Source organism: Tursiops truncatus, chromosome X, assembly GCF_011762595.2.
Source record: "Tursiops truncatus isolate mTurTru1 chromosome X, mTurTru1.mat.Y, whole genome shotgun sequence".
Classification (NCBI taxonomy): domain Eukaryota; kingdom Metazoa; phylum Chordata; class Mammalia; order Artiodactyla; family Delphinidae; genus Tursiops; species Tursiops truncatus.
In genome coordinates this window covers 127,574,260-127,590,263 of record NC_047055.1, presented here as the reverse complement: position 1 = coordinate 127,590,263, position 16,004 = coordinate 127,574,260, and the positions used below count along the sequence as shown (strand labels likewise).

Sequence of the window (16,004 nt, the reverse complement as noted above, 5' to 3'; positions counted from 1 at the left end):
TATGATAAATATTTCAAAGTACACTGAGACAGGTTGTCCAATGAGTACATGTAAAACATACTTTTACTAAATGTCCTTTGTTATGCTTTTAATAACGTACAACAGACAAAGTATATTAGTGCGTGTGTGTATGTCTGTATAAGTCTGTGTGTGTGTGGTGAAGGCACTGGATGTTTATATACGTATGTGTGTGTGATACACACAGAAACGCACCTACAACTAACGATTCCACACGTCAGGTAAGTGCATAAATCCAAGCCCAAGAGTCATTGAGACGTTCTTGGCATTAAAAGGTCTCAGACACGGTCATGTTACCGAATATATCATGGAGCTGCTGTGGACTTTTGTTTTTCCATCTGAAAATGGAGGTCCCCAAAGTCCCTTCATGATCAGACCACGTGTCATCCTGGTGGAAACCAGAGAGGGGATCTAAGTCATAAGCGACCTGTATCAGGAAGAGGCAAACTCCCTCAGGAGCCGGCCCTGCGGGACTCATAGCGCCGGGTAGAGCAAACAAGACGAGACCAGGCTCACCTTGTAGAGAGCACACAGGGGAGGGGGTGGGAGGTCTGCGAGCGGGCTGCTTGCGAACACCGGGTACTGAATTGTGATGCAGACGGGTCTCCCATGAGGTTACAAAACGAGCTCAGCTCCCACAGATGCTGTAACATCCTCAGGCTGCAAAGCTCCCTGGGGCTCCCTGGCTGCGGTCACTGTGGTCACGAGAGCTGTCCGGGGTGAAGGAAGAACTGCAAAGCTGCACTGAGAGTGCATCTGGATGACAGCCCGCTCCTAATGAGGAACGGCTTTCTCGTGGGCTCTCCCTGCCTCTCGAGAAGGAGAGGAATGCATCTGGTGGCATCGGTTTAACCATTTTCTCAATGGTTTCTCACAATCCTTGGATTCAAACATCTCTTTCATAGCAAACAAAAACTGTAGACTTTTATCCTGGACACATGTATGTCATCCGTAATCTTGAAGGTGCGTGTCTTTGGAGGTGATTTCTTGCCCCATTTCTCCCCGGGCGTGATGGCCCTCAGAGGTGGAGAATTCTTTGAAGACAGAAAGCATGCCTCCTTTTGTGTAGTTTTGGGTTTTTATTTTTATTTTTTAGAAAGTGTGTTTTAATTCCTTATCTCTCCTAAGCAGGGCCAAGCACAGGAGATGCAGGGGTGAGACTGTGCCTGGTACCAGCTGTGCGAGCTTGGGCAGGTCACTCCGCCTCTCAGAGGCCGGGACGGGTCACATGAAGGCACGGCGAGGGTCCACTGAGTTCAGCCGGTGAGAACTCCTACGGCTGCACCCGACCCCCAGCACAGCTTACACGCGGGACTGTTGTTACTGATGACAGCGTGCAGACTACTGCACGACCACAATGAGTACCGCGACTAGTGCTAGTGTAACTGCTGCTCCAACTATCGCATTTACTAGTACAACTATCGCATTTACTAGTACAACTATCGCATTTACTAGTACAACTGTAGCATTTACTAGTACAACTATCGCATTTACTAGTACAACTGTAGCATTTACTAGTACAACTGTAGCATTTACCACTACGACAACTGCTACTACCATTGCTGCTGCTACAATTGTGACTACCGCTACGATGACTGCAGCCATGAGTACTGTAACTAGTACCACAACCATGAGGTTTGCTACTACGACTGCACTGTTTACTGCTACAACTACTACTGCTGCTGCTACAAGTTCCTACCACTATGACTACAGCAATGTGTACAACTGCTACTAGTATTATCCTTACAAGTACAGCAATTCCAGTGACTACAATGACTGCCACTACTGTCACGGCTACTATCATTTTTGCTACTGCTACGCCCACCGCTATTACAATTAGTACTGCCACTCTTACGGTCACAACTCTTATTACTACAACTACAACAGTTGCTACCGCCATAAAAGGTACCCCTCCTACACCCACCACAACTATTACATTTACTGCTGCAGTTACAACTACTACAACTACTATGGTTACAAACACTACTATAATTATTACCAGTGCTGTAACTATTACAGCCATTAGTACTGGTATAATTACTACTACAACTCTTAGGGTTACTCTCACAACTGTAACACTTACTACTACTACCACGACTACTACCACTGCTGCTACAATTGTGACTACAGCAATTAGCGCCACTACAACTGTTACTATTATTACGAGCACAGCAATTCTGACGACGATCACTAGTACCGTTATTGCTGTGGCTACAGCTACTGCTGTGACAGCAAACGGTACTCCTAGGACTACGACAGCTACTACTGTTACTATCACAACTGCTACAATTATTTCTACAGCTACAGTGACGGCTACAACTATTAGCATCACAACTCCTATTACTACCACAACTACAACCGTTGCTCGTGCTACAAACACTACTATTATTACAACCACTACTACAATTATTGCTACTGGTCCAACTACAGTGATTACACTTAGTGCTACTACAACCATCACTACAGCTATTATGTCTATGACGACAATTTTAACAATCACTACAATGCTACTATGACAAACACCACTATAATTATGACTAGTGCTACAGTGACAATTATTACAACAATGAGTGGCACTACAATTACTACTACAACGATTACATTTACTACTACAATTATAACAATTACCAGTACCACTGTTACTACTGTTACAATTGTTACTGTGGCTACAACTACGATTACTACAACATCTAGCTCCAGGACAATGATTACTGCTAGACCTAGTGCTGTTACTACTGCTAAGCTGCTTCTGTAATTATCTCTCCTCCTCTTCCTACAACTATAGGTACTACGTCAAATACTACTACAACTATTTTTACAAGTATCGCAACCACAACTTCTGTAACAACTATCGATACTACTGTAACTGGCATTGCTACTACAATGACTACAATTATTGCTACTACAACAATTATTGCCCCTATTGTTACTACGGCTACTACAATTTGCTACTACAACTATTGCCACTCTTGTTACTACTGCTAGGATAACAACTACTACCAGTATTGTTACTATTAATACAACAACTATTGCCACGATTGTTACTAATGCTACTATGACTGCTACTCCTACTCCAATCATGGCTACAACAACAACTACTACTGCTATTATTACTAATACTGTTAAAGAAAAACCAGAGCAGGACAGAAAAAGTGGTAAAAACAGACTTGATTCAGGACTATTGCAATAGAGCAAAGAGAGCTCAGTATAGAGCCAGACTCAACTGCAAAGGCAGCACGGGCAAGTGGGGATTTACAGCCACGGAGCAGGGGAGGGTCAGTGGATGGAAAACTACTAACAGGAAAATTAGGGGTGAGGGCATTCTGGCTAAACTGACCCCACAGGATTCCTGCTGAAGACAGGGAAGGGTGACTAGATGTCACCTGGGGGGTGGGGCGTGCAGGATGAAGAACCTAATCAGATATTGAGATGAGCAGATACGAAGTTGACCAGACATGGAGATGACCAGATATGAAGGGGGTGGGTTCTGGTTAAACCGACTAAGCGTGGCTCTTGCTAAAATTGGACAATGCAGAAATGTACACAAAAGTCCAAAAATCAGACCTCACTGAAGAATTTAGGGGAGCCTGACAGAGTCTGGTTGAGGAGACAATTTTTGTCACTACAACGACTACTAACATAGCTTCTGCTATTAAGAGGAGCTCCAACTGCTTCCCGGTGGAAGACCCTCAAGTCAGATACCAGGGAGGTGAGAACCTTGGCTGCTGCTACACAGCGTTCTGTGACCACTTCCCTGGGCACTTCCCAGCAGAACCCAGATGACTCTCCACCAGGGGGTCTGGGTATTTCTTCCCTAGAAGGAATTTCTGCCCTCCATCTCTCAAATGCTAGACCTTAGGGGTTTTCCAATAGATGGTGACCACGTTTGGAAATTAACCACTGGCCCCAACACTTAGATACAAGTCATTTCCTTTTCCTGCGCCTGACACTGTCTGAATTAGCATCCCGACTCTTCCACGTTTACAAACTGTGTGACCTTGACACTGACTCAAGCGTTGTGCCTCAGCTTTCTCATTTATAAACATCGGCCAGAGGCTGTCTTCCTTCAAGGGCCGTAGTGAAGATGCTGCAAGTTAAGACGTGCCCTGCGCCCTGAGCAGGGCTGAAATCCTAGATATCGTGGTCGAGTATTTGACCGCATTCTGTTCTCATTTCATGCCTGACTCTCACATCTAATTCACGTGCAGCAAAGACTCCACGGACTGGCTGAATTGCTCCTGACCCAGCTATGACTCAGACCCAAATGGGCCTCAGGGGGCCCTGCCGTATGGTACCCCCCCTCCTGGTTCTGAGTCCCAGTTGGACCCAAGAAAGTATGTCACAGGGAAATTCTAAGTTGAATCTCTGTCTCGGAAGACCCACTGCAGAGGATGGTCACCAGGATTAATATGGCAGGAGATTACCTACCTCATCCCCTCAACACCTGTAGGTCAAGGTCAGGGTTAAGAATCATATTTTGCACTCAGCAGCTCATGCATACACACACCGTTCACTGACACGCACAAGGGCACTCACCAGGGACGGAGTCAGCGATTCCACAGATGGCACGGGACCACCCCACTTCCATTTTCTGCGTATCCAATAGGGTCTTCCAGAAAGTCGAGCGACTCTCCTGAGTGTCTGAAATGACGAAAAGGAAAAAAACATTTCAGCAGATTCATGGATGCCCGGTTCTTAAAATATCCCGTCTTAAGATAGATCTCCTTCCCATACAATTGTAACTTTTTCTTTGGAGCACATAGCAGTTTAGGATTTTAGCCAATACTTTAATTCTTAGAAAGGTTTTCAATTCCACATTTTCATGTGGGAAGACGTGTCCCCCTCTTTAAGGAGCACTAATCTACAGAGGAAAGGATCAAACACATTACAGTCAACTCATGTTGATTCTGTCCCTCAGAGGAGACTATACAATTTATTTAGTCATCATCAGAAAATCCTATTAAAGACATTTTATCCCTGTTCCACGGCTTGATAGATTTGAAGACAAGGATGACTTGGCTATGACCTGATTTTTGAAAAACTTGTGAAAATCATCATCTGTTTTGCTTTCTGGTTTTTGATGTCTTTTTGAAGTGTGGATCAAGAATCATCCCCTCTTTACACTTTCTAACAGCTCTAGAGGCAAATAATTTGCATAACACAAAAAATGTTCAATTTAGGGGATAAATCTATTTGGCTGCAGGATTCATTCGTTTACTTAGAAAGTGGTTTCCTCTCCACCACCTGAGTCTGCAGCACTGCACCGTTACTGAGTAGAATACAGTTAATTGTATTAACGGTATTGAAAATCAACACTACTTTGGGAGCAATAGATAATTTTATAATGGTTTCACTGTGGAATTATTATTATTTTTCTTTTTGCGGTACGCGGGGCTCTCACTGTGTGGCCTCTCCCGTTGCGGAGCACAGGCTCCGGACGCAGGCTCAGCAGCCATGGCTCACGGGCCCAGCCGCTCCGCGGCAAGTGGGATCTTCCCGGACCGGGGCACGAACCCGTGTCCCCTGCATCGGCAGGCGGACTCTCAACCACTGCACCACCAGGGAAGCCCTGGAATTTTTCATAATGACATTTTTCCCCTCATCAGTGCTTGGAGGTCCAATAACATTGTGTCATTTCTTATGGCTGAGATGAAATGAAGCCAAACCAGTACTGGCTCTTCTGTTATTTTTATCTTTCCATGAGCACTTGTGGAGTATTCTTTATCTTGTTTGACAATGCTACCAGAGCATGTCTAGAATTGGTTTTCTTTCAAATTTTCACTGAGAAGTCAGTATGTAGTCATTTTTCTATTTCTTTCGATTAAAACATTTACCTTCTATCATTTCTATAATTAGTGCTTCTGGTCCGTCTATCCCATATTCCTTTGTAGGAAATCCTTTTTCACAGATTGGCTTTGGCGATTCTTCTTAATGTCTCAAAATTGATCTTTTTTTTCCCCCCTAAGCATTTTAAACTTTCCTCTGCATGCTGGGAAGATTTTTTTCCTCGTCAGTTTTCTACTTCACCCAAATTTGATTTCTCACAGTGCAAAGTGCCTGCATTAGTGCTTTAAACTCAGCAAATCATGTTTATCTATTGCATGCAGACCATTTCACCTCAGTTTATTGCTTAGGATCAAATATTCCAGTTTCCTCTGAATCTCATAAATCTTTTGAATCTCATTTTTTTTTTTTTTTTTGGGAACATGGGCCTCTCACTGCTGTGGCCTCTCCCGTTGCGGAGCACAGGCTCCGGACGCGCAGGCTCAGCGGCCATGGCTCACGGGCCCAGCCGCTCCGCGGCATGTGGGATCTTCCCGGACCGGGGCACGAACCCGCGTCCCCTACATCGGCAGGCGGACCCTCAACCACTGCGCCACCAGGGAAGGCCTGAATCTCATTTTATTACTAAAATCTTTTTTTTAATTGAAGTATAGTTGATTTACAGTGTTGTGTTTCAGGTGTACAGCAAAGTGATTCAGTTATACATACATATTTATCTATTCTTTTTCAGATTCTTTTCCCTTATAGGTTATTACAAGACATTGAATATAATTCCCTGTGCTCTACAGTAGGACCTTGTTTATTTTATATATAGTAGTGTGTGTCTAATGCCAAACTACTAATTTATCCCTCCCCCACTTTTTCCTTCTTTTTCAATTACTCTGGTTTGGATTTTAGTTGGTTTTTTTTTTTTTTTTTTTTTTCTGTACGCGGGCCTCTCACCGTTGTGGCCTCTCCCGTCGTGGAGCACAGGCTCCGGACGCGCAGGCTCAGCGGCCATGGCTCACGGGCCCAGCCGCTCCGCGGCATGTGGGATCCTCCCGGACCGGGGCACGAACCCACGTCCCCTGCATCGGCAGGCGGACTCTCAACCACTGTGCCACCAGGAAGCCCTTTAGTTGGTTTTATACATAGCAATATGTCCAGCTAAACTCCTTCTGTGATTCTGGTATAGGAGTGCCACTAGCTCCTGTTTTTTGGGGGGTTTTTTTGTTTTTTTTTTTTGCGGTACGCGGGCCTCTCACTGTTGCGGCCTCTCCCGTTGCGGAGCACAGGCTCCGGACGCGCAGGCTCAGCGGTCATGGCTCACGGGCCCAGCCGCTCCGCGGCATGTGGGATCTTCCCGGACCGGGGCACGAAGCCGTGTGCCCTGCATCGGCAGGCGGACTCCCTGCGCCACCAGGGAAGCCCCAGCTCCTGTTTTTTTAGACATGACATTGATTTCTCCCTCTCTGAACCCCTATTAGTCATTTTAATTGGAGTTTGGACATGTAGGAGTAAGTCACAGTCTTGATAAGATTCTGCTCTGTGGGTCAGCCTTGGGGGATGGGCAGCTCCTCAGGGGAGGAGAAAGTGGAAGACATCCTGGGGGAAGGAGATTCTGCTTGTAGGGATGGGAGGCAGGTGAGAACGGTCATCCCCTCTCTCATCCACCTAACACATTTCGCTTCTTTGTGAGGCAGGTCCTGGGAGGTGTGGACAGCCTCCCATTGGAAATTCTCCCTGCTCCCAGGGAACATCCATTGTACTAGGAGGGATAAACGGTGACCAGAAAAAAGAAATGAAGAACTAAAGAATTGATATGGGGACTTCCCTGGTGGCGCCGTGGTTAAGAATCCACCTGCCAATGCAGGGGACACAGGTTCGAGCCCTTGTCCAAGAAGATCCCATACGCCGCGGAGAAACTAAGCCCGTGTGCCACAACTACTGAGCCTGCGCTCTAGAGCCCGTGAGCTACAACTACTGAGCCCGCGCTCTAGAGCCCGTGAGCTACAACTACTGAGCCCACGTGCCACAACTACTGAAGCCCGCATGCCTAGAGCCTGTGCTCCGCAACAAGAGAAGCCACTGCAACGAGAAGCCCACGCACCGCAACGAAGAAACGAAGAGTAGCCCCCCTCGACACAACTAGAGAAAGCCTGTGCACAGCAACGAAGACCCAATGCAACCAAAATAAATAAATAAATAAAATAAAATTTAAAAAATTAAAAAAAAAAGAATCTGATATGTGTCTTGAGGAAGTAAACAGATGGTGGGAGAGGTCCCTGTGAATGGAAAAATCAAAGCAAGTCTCTCTGAGGGGGTGACATTCATCTTGAAGCCCGAGAAAGAATGAACAGCCAGGAAAGGAGCACAGGAGACCATTGAGGACCAGTGGGTTAAAGAACAGAAAGAAGCCTGGTGTGCCTGAAATGAGGAGGGCAGGTGAGAGAGTGGGCTGAGATGGGGAGACTGACGCCCCAGAAGATCACCCTGGGTCCTGTAGGATACGGTGGGGAGATGGAGAGTTTAGAGTCTGTGGCTTGGAGGTAAGGCTGTGCAGGTGGAGGTGAGGCTGTGGAGCTGGAGACGCAGCTGCCTGGAGTGGGAGTGGGAGAACGGTGACCAAAGGTGGGATGCTTAGGAGACGAAGGCTGAGGTCCAGGTTCATGAATGTGTCTGGGTCTGGGCTGGTGGCTGCCATGACGGGGATAACTGGACATGTCTGTCATGGATAGAATGAGCACAGCCTAAAAATGGATGAAATATAGGGAAGGAGGAAGAACCAAGCTTCCCTTTTGGTTTGAGCAACGGAACGATGCTATTTACCAGGATGAGTTGTAGGGACTAATTGTGTCCCTCACCCAAAATTCCTGTGTTGAAGCCCTGCCCCCCAGCAGGATGGTGTTAGGAGGTGGGTGTTTGGGAGGTGATTAGAGGTAGATGAGATCTTGAGGGTGGAGCCCCCATGATGGGATTACTGACCTCATAAGAAGAGAAAGAGACCAGATCTCTCTCTCTACCATGTGAGGACACAGCAAGAAGGATGCCATGTGTAAGCCAGGAAGAGAGTCTCGCCAGGAACTGAATCTGCCCACACCACGATCTTGGACATCTAGCTTCCAGAACTGTGAGAACATCAATTACTTTTGTTTAAGCTACCCACCCTCTGGCATCTTGTTACGGCATCTTGAGCTAAGACACTGAGGTGTGGTGGGCTTTTGTTGGTTTTGCCTTATCCAAAGGCAGTGCCGCTGCCTTTCTTTTGGTGAGCGACCCTAGAGGCCCTTTTTTTGTTTTTTTTTTTTTGCGGTACGCAGGCCTCTCACTGTTGCGGCCTCTCCTGCTGTGGAGCACAGGCTCTGGATGCGCAGGCTCAGCGGCCGTGGCTCACGGGCGCAGCCGCTCCGCGGCACGTGGGATCTTCCCGGACCGGGGCACGAACCCGTGTCCCCTGCATTGGCAGGTGGACTCTCCACCACTGCGCCACCAGGGAAGCCCAGAAGATTCATTCTTGCTCATGCTCTTCAGAAAGCAGAATAAATTAGAATGCATTTGAAAATCAAGGGGGTTGATGCTCCTTGGAATTTTCCATTTGGGTGGCAGTTGGTGGAATTCAAGTCCTGACCCACTCCTGGTTTATGCTGATCTTTTCCCTGTATTTGTGGGGTTTTTTTTTTAATTCTACCTAAAAGTGAGTATCTTACAGGCATTAATATTGGGTTGGTGTAGATACAGCAGAGAACAGCGAGTGACCCAGGATGGGATGACCGGAAACTAGAAAACATGACGACTGTTTCCTGCCGGATCCTCCACTATCCCACGACAGGATAATACATGTCAACCCACAGCTGAGATTTCCTGAATGGAGGTACATTTGGAATTATCACAGGAAAACACAGTTCATGACAGGTGGAGGTTTTCATACTGACTTATAAAAATATGGTTGGGGACTAACCACAAAAGATCTCATAAAACTAATGCTAGTTACATCCAATCTTTCATAAAATCTGCCTGCTTCCCATGCTGGCAACGGATTCTTTCATTCATAAAATCTGCCTGCTTCCCATGCTGGCAACGGATTCTTTCATTCATAAAATCTGCCTGCTTCCCATGCTGGCAACGGATTCTTTCATTCATAAAATCTGCCTGCTTCCCATGCTGGCAACGGATTCTTTCACTTACCTTTGCTGATACTTTGAAAATGTATAAATTGACTAACTCTTACTCACATTTCCCTATTTGTCTTGGGCTACATTTTCCAAGTTCAAAGCCAGAGTCAAAGAAAAAGGACGGTTGGAGGAAATTCTGACATCCTGACATCCATCTCTCTTACCCAAAGGCAGAAGCATTGCTAGCCTGATTTTCCATTTGCAAATCAGAAATTGGAATATTTCTAAGAAAACTGGAACAGATTAGCTTGGCTCCAGGGGTGAAAATCATAAAATGTCCAAGCATTTATCAAAGCGGGAAGACCTGGTCATAATTTTCCAAGCATGCCTCTTGTGACTTAAAATGCAGAATTCTATTGTAGGGGGCGGGGTGAAGATGGCACAGTAGGAGGATGTGGAGTTTGCGTCTCCTCGTAACCAGGGCACCTACTAGGCACTGCTGGGGGACCTCAGACCCCTCAGGAGATGGGAGGAATCCCCGCATGACTGGGAAGGATGTGGAGGGGAAGGAGTGGGGGTATGAAACGTGGAGGCGGGACGGGACTGGTGTCCCTGAGGGATGGCTGGGAGAGGGGAGGGGTTCCCACCCTCAGAAAGGCCCACTCACGGTGAGGGGATCAGTGGGGACGGGGAGAGACCTTCAGGGGACTGGAGGATCAGAGGGGAACAAGGCCGGCATCTCCCCTGCCTGCTCGGCCCTGGCGAGCCAGCTGGGATCCCGGGCCTGAAACTCGGCCCTCTGGAGCCCTCTCTGGCCATGTGTGTCCTGGGTCTAAGCCCCCTCTCCCCCAGGGCCTCCTCCGGCCTTTTTTTTTTTTTTTTTCCCGCTGTTGTGGTTCTGTTTTGCTTTGTTGTTGTTTCATTTTCATTTTTACTTTTTCTAATATATTTTTTATTTTTCTAATTTTATTTTATTTCTTATTCTTTGTTATTGTTCTGCTCTTTTTCGTTTGTTCCTTTTTTTCTTTCTTTTGCCACGCCATGTGGCTTGCGGGATCTTGGTTCCCAGGCTGGGGGTTGGGCCTGAGCCCCTGTGGTGGGAGTGCCATGTACAAACTGCTGGACTAACAGAGAACCTCAAACCCCAGGGAATATGAAGCAAAGTGAGGTCTCCCGGAGGTCCTCATCTCGGCACCAAGACCCGGCTCCATCCAACTGCCTGCAAACTCCAGTGCTGGAGGCCTCAGGCCAAACAACCAATAAGAGAGGAATACAGCCTGACCCATCCAAAAAAATGAGACGACAAAAAAAATGTTATAGATGAAGGAGCAAGGTAAAAACCTACAAGACCAAATAGAGGAAGAAGAAATAGGCAACCTACCTGAAAAAGAATTCAGAGAAATGATAGTAAAGATGATGCAAAATCTCGGAAAGAGAATGGAGGCACGGATTGAGAAAATACAAGAAATCTTTAACAAGGACCTAGAAGAACTAAAGAACAAACAAACAGAGATGAACAACACAATAACTTAAATGAAAAATACTCTAGAAGGAATCAAGAGCAGAATAACTGAGGCAGAAGAACGGATAAGTGAGCTGGAAGATTAAAATGGTGGAAGTAACTGCCGCGGAGCAGAATAAAGAAAGGATGAAGAGAACTGAGGACAGTCTCAGAGACCTCTGGGACAACACTAAATGCACCAACATTCAAATGATAGGGGTCTCAGACGAAGAGGAGGAAAAGAAAGGGTCTGAGAAAATATTTGAAGAGATTATAGTGGAAAACTTCCCTAGCATGGGAAAGAAAATAGTTAATCAAGTCCAGGAAGTGCAGAGAGTCCCATGCAAGATAAACCCTAGGAGAAACACACCAAGACACATATTAATCAAACTAACAAAAATTAAATTCAAAGAAAAAATATTAAAAGCAGCAAAGGAAAAGCAACAAATAACATACAAGGGACTCCCCATAAGGTTAACAGCTGATCTTTCAGCAGAAACTCTGCAAGCCAGAGGGAGTGGCAGGACATATTTAAAGTGATGGAAGGGAAAAACCTACAACCAATATTACTCCACCCAGCAAGGATCTCATTCAGATTCGACGGAGTTAATTAAATTAAAAGTTAAATTAAAAGTATGCCCCAATCAGCCCTGCTTTTGCCCCCTCTCACCTGGGTGGGGAACAGATGCCTGAGGGTGGACCTCACGCAAAGGTGGAGGGGGGCAAAACCAAAATTGAGCCCCAGGGGTTATGCTGGGAATACAAGGGATACAAAATACATCTACAAATGGAACAGTATTCACAGAGCACCTGCTGAACACTAGCAGAAGACCTCAGACACCTTAAAGGACAAGAAAAATCCCCACACAACTGGGTAGGACAAAAGAAAGAAAAAAAGAAAAGAGGAAAAGGAAGGGACCAGCACCCCGGTAGGGAGCTGAAGGTGGGGAGAGGTTCCCATGTTCAGAAAAGCAATGTCATGGTGGAGAAGTCATCTGGGGCAGAAAGGGACTCTAGGGGATCAGAGGGGAATGCATCAAACGTCTGTGGAAGGCAGGACAAAGTAAGAACTGCACGCACGGTCCTTGCTGCAGCCCTGTGCAACCCAGACTGAGTTGTGTGTCTCCAGGTGTGGAGGGGAGCTGGGTGCTGGAGAACAGACCAGGGATGGGACAGCTGTTGGCTGTGAAAAGGCAGCCTGAAATGACAGAAATAAGGAGCTCCACAAATGGGAAGGTTTGCAGAAGAAGCCTCAGCCACCATAGAAGCAAGGCCACTGTAGAGTGGCACACAAGGGGACTGGCCACCATTGCACACCCCTTCCCCACCCACCGGTCCCCACCTCCATGGGCACTGGGAGGGGTGCCCATCTGAGCAAGCTCACCCGCCCCACAAGCCAAGTCTTCCTCCACCTGAGCAAGGGAACTCCCATAAGGTTATCAGCTGATTTTTCAGCAGAAGCTCTGCAAGCCAGAGGGAGTGGCAGGACATATTTAAAGTGATGAAAGGGAAGAACCTACAACCAATATTACTCTACCCAGCAAGGATCTCATTCAGATTCGATGGAGAAATCAAAGCTTTTCAGACAAGCAAAAGCTAAGAGACTTCAGCACCACCAAACCAGCTCTACAACAAATGCTAAAGGAAATTCTCTAGGCAGGAAACACAAGAGAAGACCCAAAAAAACAAGCCAAAAACGATTAAGAAAATGGTAATAGGAACATATATATCAATTAAGTACCTTGAATGTAAATGGGTTAAATGCTCCAACCAAAAGACCTAGACTGGCTGAATGGATACAAAAAAATAAGACCCATATATATGCTGTCTACAAGAGACCCACTTCAGACCTAGGGACACATACAGACTGAAAGTGAGGGGATGGAAAAAGATATTCCATGCAAATGGAAATCAAAAGAAAGCTGGAGTAGCTATACTTTTATCCGATAAAATAGACGTTAAAATAAAAACTGTTACAAGAGGCAAGGAAGGACACTACATAATGATCAAGGGATCAATCCGAGAAGATATGACAATTATAAATATTTAAGCACCCAACATAGGAGCACCTCAATACATAAGGCAAATGCTAACATCCATACAAGGGGAAATCGACAGTAACACAATAGTAGTAGGGGACTTTAACACCTCACTTACACCAATGGAGAGATTATCCAAACAGAAAATAAATAAGGAAACACAAGCTTTAAACGACACAATAGACCAGATAGATTCAATTCATATTTATAGGACATTCCACCTGAAAGAATGGAATTTCTTCTCAAGTGCACATGGAACATTCTCCAGGACAGATCACATCTTGGGTCACAAATCAAGCCTTGGAAAATTTAAGAAATTTGAAATCATCAAGCATCTTTTCTGACCACAGTGCTATGACATTAGAAGTCAATTACAAGAAGAAAACTGTAAAAAACACAAACACAGGGAGACTAAACAATACACTAATAAATAACCAATAAATCACTGAAGAAATCAAAGAGGAAATTTAAAAATTCATAGAAACAAATGACAATGAAAACATCATGACCCAAAACCTATGGGATGCAGCAAAAGCAGCTCTAAGAGGGAAGTTTATAGCAATTCAACCTCACCTCAAGAAACAAGAAAAATCTCAAATAAACAATCTAACCTTACACTAAAGCAACTAGAGAAAGAACAACAACAACAAAAACCCCATAAATGAAATAGAAATGAAGAAAATAACAGCAAAGATCAATAAAATTGCTCCTTGAAGAAGATTATCAAAATCGAAAACCTTTAGTCAGACTCATCAAGAAAAAAAAGGGAGATGATGCAAATCAATAAAATTAGAAATGAAAAAGGAGACATTATAACTGACATGACAGAAATACACAGGATCAGATGAGACTACTACAAGCAGCTCTATGCCAATAAAAATGGACAACCTGGAAGAAATGGACAAATTCTTAGAAAGGTAAAACCTTCAAAACTGAACCAGAAAATATAAACAGACCTATCACAAGCAGTGAAATTGAAACTGTCATTAAAAATCTTCCAACAAGCAAAAGTCCAGGAGCAGATGGCTTCACAGGTGAATTCTATCAAAATTTCGAGAAGAGCTAACACCCATCCTTCTCAAACTCTTCCAAAAAATTGCAGAAGGAGGAACACTCACAAACTCATTCTACGAGGCCACCATCACCCTGATATCAAAACCAGACAGAAATACTACAAAAAAAGAAAATTACAGACCAATATCACTGATGAACATAGATGCAGAAATCCTCAACAGAATACTAGCAAACAGGATCTAACAAAACATTAAAAGGATCATACACCATGATCAAGTGGGATTTATCCCAGGGATGCAAACGATTCTTCAATATACACAAATCAATCAATGTGATACACCATATTAACAAATTAAGGAATAAAAACCATATGACCATCTCAATAGATGCAGAAAAAACTTTTGACAAAATTCAACACCCATTTATGATTAAAAACTCTCCAGAAAGTGGGCACAGAGGGAACTTACTTCAACACAATAAAGGTGATATATGACAAACCCACAGCAAACATCACTCTCAATGGTTTAAGCTCAAAAACTGAAAGCATTTCCTCTAAGATCAGGAACAAGACAAAGATGTCCACTCTTGTCACTATTATTCAAAATAGTTTTGGAAGTCCTAGCCACAGTAATCAGAGAAGAAATAAAAGGAATACAAATTGCAAAAGAAGAAAATTGTCACTGTTTGCAGATGACATGATACTATACATAAAAAATCCTAAATGTGCCACCAGAAAACTACCAGAACTAATCAATGAATTTGGTAAAGCTGCAGGATACAAAATTAATGCACAGAAATCTCTTGCATTCCTATACTCTAACAAAACAAAAGATCAGAAAGAGAAATTAAAGAAACAATCCCATTTACCATTGCAACAAAAAGAACAAAATACCTAGGAATAAGCCTACCTACACAGGCAAAAGAACTGTACTCAGAAAACTATAAAACACTGATGGAAGAACTCACAGATGACACAAACAGATGGAGAGATATTCCATGTTCTTGGATTGGAAGAATCTATATTGTGAAAATGACTATACTACCCAAAGCAATCTACAGATTCAATGCAATTCCTATCAAATTATCAATGGCACTGTTCACAGAAGTAGAACAAAAAATGTTACAATTTGTATGGAAACACAAAAGACCCTGAATAGCCAAACAATCTTGAGAAAGAAAAACAAAGTTGGAGGAATCAGGCTCCCTGACTTCAGACTATACTACAAAGCTACAGTAATCAAGACAGTATGGTACTGGCACAAACACAGAAATATAGATCAACGGAACAGGATAGAAAGCCCAGAGATAAACCCAGGCACATACGGTCACCTAATCTATGACAAAGAAGGCAAGAATATACAATGGAGAAAAGACAGTCTCTTCAATAAGTGGTGCTGGGAAAACTGGACAGCCACATGGAAAAGAATGAAATTAGAACAGTCCCTAAGACCATACACAAAAATAAACTCAAAATGGATTAAGGACCTAAATATAAGACCAGACACTATAAAACTCTTAGAGGAAAATATAGGAAAAACACTCTTTGACATAAATCAC

The 16,004-nt window shown here is 44.4% G+C and overlaps 1 protein-coding gene across 1 annotated transcript in view; it reads right to left on the bottom strand.

The window, feature by feature from the left end:
* Window positions 1-16,004, bottom strand: part of LOC101337417 (polyprenol dehydrogenase) — a 327,160-nt gene that overhangs the window by 29,144 nt on the left and 282,012 nt on the right. Inside the window, exon 9 of the mRNA XM_033849920.2 lies at window positions 4,555-4,659. The gene's annotated coding sequence lies outside the window, so the exon portion shown is untranslated. The remainder of the gene's footprint in view (window positions 1-4,554; window positions 4,660-16,004) is intronic.